The following is a 6,437-nucleotide window of genomic DNA, read 5'->3' on the forward strand; positions in this document are numbered from 1 at the left end:
GATCACAAGAGAGTGAAGAGAGATTTTGGTGGAGAAAAGAGGTGGATTTGGGAAGAACGGTGGAGTGCTAGGGCACGCTCCAACCGTGCCAAACGATGGAAGAAAGTACAAAAATCCCTTTCCAAGGTGGAGATTTTTGGTGGAGAGGAGGAGGGAGAAGTGCCTCGAGCTAGATCCTTGGATTTGGAGCAAAAGGAAATGGGGAGTCGGCTTTTGGAAGGAGGAAGATGAAAGGATGAGTCGTCTCACGAACAGGATCCCATATAAAAACAATGAGCCCGTGGGAAGTTTGAGGAAATAACAAGTTTGCCATTGAGTTGACTCATGGGGGTCGACTCATGAAGTTCAGAAATTCAGAAAAAATGTGAATAAATTCCAAAAAAATTTAAAATTTTGGGAGAAGGAGTTTTACTCAAAGATAAGTTTTTAGAATGATAAACTTGAGCTTTTGGGTCAGGTTAGATGTTGGAAATTGAGCTCTAAGAATTTTTGACATCAATTCTTGGAAATTGAGAAAAATTTAGGCATATGGATCTAGAATTCCTAGATTTCTCCTAATTTCACAGAATCTATCCTCACTAAGGACCTTTGTAAAGATATCAGCTAATTGATTTTCAGTGCAAACATATTCAAGAATTATATTTTTATTTTGAACATGTTCTCTTATAAAATGATGTCTTATTTCAATATGTTTGGATCTTGAGTGTTGAATTAGATTTTTAGATAGATTTATGGCACTTGTGTTGTCACATCTTATTGGTGTTTCATTAAGTTTGATTCCAAAGTCTTCGAGTTGTTGCTTAATCCACAAGATTTGAACACAACAACTTTCGGCTGCAATGTATTCGGCCTCAGTCGTAGACAGTGCCACCGAATTTTGTTTCTTGCTAAACTATGAGATTAGGTTAACTCCAAGAAATTGGCAAGTTCCACTTGTGCTTTTTCTATCTAATTTACATCCAGCAAAATCAGCATCTGAATATCCTAATAAATCAATTTGTGAGTCCTTAGAGTACCATAACCCTAGAGTTTGAGTACCATTTAAGTATCTAAGGATTCTTTTAACAGCATTCAAATGAGATTCTTTAGGATTAGATTGATATCTAGCACATAAACAAATACTAAACATGATATCAGGCCTACTTATAGTTAAATATAATAATGAGCCAATCATACCTCTATAGTATTTTAAGTCTACACATTTACCTTCATCATCCTTGTCAAGCTTACATGAGGGACTCATTGGTGTGCCAATTGGTTTGCAGTTCTCCATTCCAAATCTTTTGAGTAGTTCCTTGGTGTACTTGCTTTGGGTGATGGAGATTCCCTCTTTTGATTGTTTGATTTGGAGTCCGAGGAAGAAGGTGAGTTCTCCCATCATGCTCATCTCGAACTCCCCCTGCATAAGCTTAGCAAAGTCTTGACAAAGGGATTCATTAGTAGACCCAAAAATTATGTCATCAACATAAATTTGTATAACTAGCATATCATTTTGATTTCTTTTAATAAAGAGGGTTGTATCTACATTACCTCTTGAAAAACCATTATTTAGTAGAAATTTGCTTAGCCTATCATACCATGCTCTAGGTGCTTGTTTTAATCCATATAAAGCTTTATTTAATCTAAAGACATGATTAGGAAAAGCATGATTTTCAAATCCAGGGGGTTGTTCTACATATACTTCTTCAGCAATATATCCATTTAAAAATACACTTTTAACATCCATTTGAAATAATTTGAATTTCATAAAGCAAGCATATGCAAGTAGAAGTCTAATAGCTTCTAATCTAGCAACAGGTGCAAAGGTTTCATCAAAATCAATTCCTTCTTCTTGATTATATCCCTTAGCAACCAGTCTTGCTTTATTTCTAATTACATTACCATGCTCATCTAATTTGTTTCTAAAGACCCATTTTGTGCCAATTATTGAATAATTTTTAGGTCTAGATACTAAGGTCCAAACATTATTTCTTTCAAATTGATTAAGTTCCTCTTGCATTGCATTAATCCAATTATGATCATTTTCATCTTCTTCAAAAGTTTTAGGTTCAAAATGAGATACAAAAGCACAATGATTAACTACATCTCTAAGTGAAGAATGGGTTTTTACCCCATGCATAGGATCACCAATAATTAACTCCTTAGGGTGGTTGTGAACATACCTCCATTCCTTGGGTAGGTCATTTGTACCTTGAGGTTGTTCTTGAATTTCTTCACCTCTCTCATCTTATTTGTCTTCTTGATCCTTGTCTTCTGGAGTTGCTGAATCTTTCAGAGTGATCTCCTTCATACCTTCTATTAGTGGATCTGCATCATCAACACCCTCATTCTTCCTTGAAGGAAGATCGTTAGATTCATCAAAAAACAACATGTATGGACTCCTCAACTACTAAAGTTCTTTTGTTGAAAACTCTAAATGTTTTACTAGTGGAGGAGTAACCTAGAAAGATTGCTTCATCTATTTTGCGTCAAATTTATCAAGTCTTTCTTTGCCATTATTTAATACAAAACATCGATAACCAAAAACATGAAAATATGCAATATTTGGTTTTCTTCCTTTCCAAAGTTCATAGGGGTTTTCTTTAAAAATTGTCTAATCAAAGCATGATTTAAAATATAACATGCTGTGTTAATTGCTTCCGCCCAAAAATATCTTGGAAGGTTGCTTTCACAAAGCATGGTACGGGCCATTTCTTCTAAGGTTCTGTTTTTCTTTCAACTACCCCATTCTGTTGGGGTGTCCTAGGAGCAGAGAAGTTATGGCCAATTCTATTTTCATCACAAAAATTTTCAAAATTTTGATTTTCAAATTCAGTTCCATGATCACTTCTAATATTTTGAATTGAAAACCCTTTTTCATTAGTGACTTTTCGGTGAAATTTAGTGAAAATATGAAAAGTTTCATCTTTGTGTGCCAAAAAGAAAACCAAGTAAAACGAGAGTAATCATCTATAATTACAAAGCCATATCGTTTTCCTCCTAGACTAGTAGTTCTAGTTGGTCCAAATAAGTCCATATGCAAGAGCTCTAAAGGTCTAGAAGTTGAAACAGTATTTTTGGATTTAAATGAAACTCTAGTTTGTTTACCTAATTGGCATGCATCACAAATTCTATCCTTTTCAAAATTCAGTTTTGGCAAATCAAGAACTAATTCTTTTTTAATTAATTTTGAAAGAGAATGCATGCTAATATGTGCAAGTCTACGATGCCACAGCCAACTAGTCTCATTAACTTTAGCATTCAAGGATACTAGGCATTGCATGTCTAATTTGGCTAAATCATTCAAATCTACCATATAAACATTGCCATGCCTATGTCCTATAAATTTAATGCCATCGTTAATAGGACTAGTCACAATGCAAACAGATGATTCAAAAACAACTTTATACCCTTTATCACAAAATTGACTAATGCTAAGTAAGTTATGCTTTAAACCTTTAACTAACAAAATATTTTCAATGTATTTGGAGGGAGTGATACCAATGTTACCTATCCCGATGATCTTTTCTTTGCCATTATCTCCAAAGGTGACCATCCCTCCATCCTTAGCATCAAGCGTGATGAATTGTGATTCATCACCAGTCATGTGTCTCGAGCATCCACTGTCAAGATACCATTTTCTGTTTCCTCCTTGGGATGCTAGACACACCTGCAAGCAAAAGTCAAGTTTCTGTCTTAGGTACCCAAGCTTTCTTGGGTCCTTTTAGGTTAGTCAAAATGGTTCCTTTTGGAACCCATATTTTCTTTATAGTTGTGTTTGCAGATTTGTTAATAAGGCATGTGTATGATTTATGTCCTATTCTACCACATTTGAAACAACTAATATTTGTAGACTTGTTACTTGAATAACTTACATAAATATTCTTCAGAAATTTTTGTTTCTTCAAGGGTTATAGCCAAGTCCAGCCTTATCATATACAGCTTTTTGATTATCAAGAATCATATTTAGTTTGTTTGAACTTAAGGTGAGCTTATCTACTATAGGTTTCAGCTTGTTAATTTCATTCTTTAAGCTTTGATTTTCTTGAATCAAGATGGATTTTTCAATTGAAAGGTTTTCAGCTTGTTTCACTAAGGACTGATTTTCCAATTTCAGTTCTTTGTTTTTCATCCCTAGTTTCTTTAATTCATCAATTAAATCATAGAATGCTTCATGCAATTCTTCAAAAGTAAATTCACTAGGGAATTCAGAAGTTACCTCATTTTCGTGTGCCATAAGGCATAGGTTGGCTTGTTCTGTTGAGGTTTTCTCATCGGAGCTTGAGTCATCACTCGCACTCCAAGTCGCCATCATTGCTTTCTTTTTGAACTTTTTGGGACCTTTCTTCAGTTGTGGACATTCGGATTTGAAATGTCCCGGCTTCTTGCACTCGTAGCATATAAGGGGTTGATCTTTCTCTTTTTCTTTGCTTTGTTCCCCTTTTGTGAATGACTTCTTTCTCATCCCCTGTTTCCTTTTTCTTAGAAACTTCTTAAATCTCCGGGTGATGAGTGCCATCTCTTCATCCTGTTCTTCATCTTCAGTGTCATCCGTTTCATCATCAGGCGAAGCTGTGGATTTGAGGGCAATGGTTCTTTTCTTTTTGACTTCATCCTCTTGATGTTGCTTCATGCTAAGTTCATGAGTCATCAAGGATCCAAGAAGCTCTTCTAGAGGTAGAGTGTTCAAGTCCTTTGCTTCTTGGATGGCAGTCACCTTGGCTTCCCAAGTTCTTGGCAATGACCTGAGAATCTTCCTTACAAGCTCACTGTTAGTATAAGATTTGCCAAGACTCTTCAAACCATTAATTATATCAGTAAAACGAGTAAACATAGCAGTTATGGACTCATCATGCTCCATTTTAAACAATTCATATTTATCACAAGCATGTTTATTTTAGACTCTTTTACTTGATTTGTTCCCTCATGGGTTACTTCTAACCTATCCCATATTTCTTTAGCAGATGCACAAGTAGAAATGCGATTAAATTCATTTGCATCAAGTGCACAATAAAGAACATTCATAGCTTTAGCATTTAATTGTGCCAATTTCTTATCAACCTCATCCCATTCTTTCTCGGGTTTGGTTGACTCCTCACCATCTATAATCTTGGTGGGTGTGTGAGGACTGTTCACTATGATACTCCACATATCATAGTCGAGTGCTTGTATGAATATCTTCATCCGAGCTTTCCAATAGGTGTAATTAGACCCATTGAAAAGTGGAGGTCGGTTGGTAGATTGCCCCTCGGCTAGAGAAGTACCGACATGGGTTGCCATAGATCTTTGGCTCTTTGATTGTTAGATCAAAGAAGGGCTAGAGCACCGAGCTCTGATACCACTTGTTGCCCAGCTATGCAATCCAAGAGGGGGGGTGAATTGGGTTTTAAAAAATTTAAGCTTAACTAATTACTTATGAAAAGTATTTGTTAAAAGCTTGATGAATGAGGAGAAGGACTTTAGTTCAAGATTAATTACCTAAAGCAAGAATGCAAGGATATAATAAAGAAATAAAGAGAAACAATAAAGCACACCACAAACACAAGGATTTATAGTGGTTCGGTGCCAACCTTGCACCTACATCCACTCCCCAAGCTCCTACTTGGGAATTCCAATCCACTATACTTATATTCAACCCGAATACAAACGTCGGAAACTCCGACACTAGCTATCCCAAGCTAGTCCACTTATTTCTTGGGTACAAGCCAACCCAAAATACTCCGATTTCAGGTTCGGATCAACCTTCCCTTGTTTTGGAAACCCTCCAAAAACAAGAACAATTACTCACAAAGAGTAAGACAGTTTAGAGCACAAATAAGTACAAGAATAGCTCCTTAAATGAGCGAATAAAATATTAAATACACTTTACTCAAATGAAGAAGCCCCTTTTGGATTTCTCAAGGTGGATGAAGAGTTGAATGAACACTTGAGGAGAAAGTGATCTTTGATTGAAGATTCTTGAAGGCTTTGAAAGAGCTCTTGATCAAGGTTGAAAAGTTGGCTTGAAAAACCCTCTCTTTGAATGCTCTTGAATGCCCTTTTGAACGCTCTTGCTTTTCTCTTTCAAAATCTCTCGAATGTCTTTTGTGTATATTGTAGATCTCTTGTATCTCTCATGTATATTGTGGATCCCTTTTTTGTTTTTCACCTTTTGAAACTTTTATAGCTTTAAGAAACAAGGAAAAATATTTTAGGCAGAAAAAGAGCCGTTAGAGCATTTTAAGGGAGCATTAAAGGTAACTAAAATGGGCAAAAAACTAGCCGTTGCGGATAATTTCCATCGCAGGGGTCGACTCATGAGTCGACTCATGCTTCAGGAGTTGACTCATGAGTCGACTTCTGTTGCAACAGCCAGAAATGTTGGTTTCTGGATTTTTGGCCCAAACCAGCAGAGGTCGACTCATGAGTCGACTCATGCCTTGTGGGTCGACTCATGAGTCGACTCACAGGTCTGCCAA

Source organism: Elaeis guineensis, chromosome 8 (genome assembly GCF_000442705.2).
Source record: "Elaeis guineensis isolate ETL-2024a chromosome 8, EG11, whole genome shotgun sequence".
Taxonomy (NCBI): domain Eukaryota; kingdom Viridiplantae; phylum Streptophyta; class Magnoliopsida; order Arecales; family Arecaceae; genus Elaeis; species Elaeis guineensis.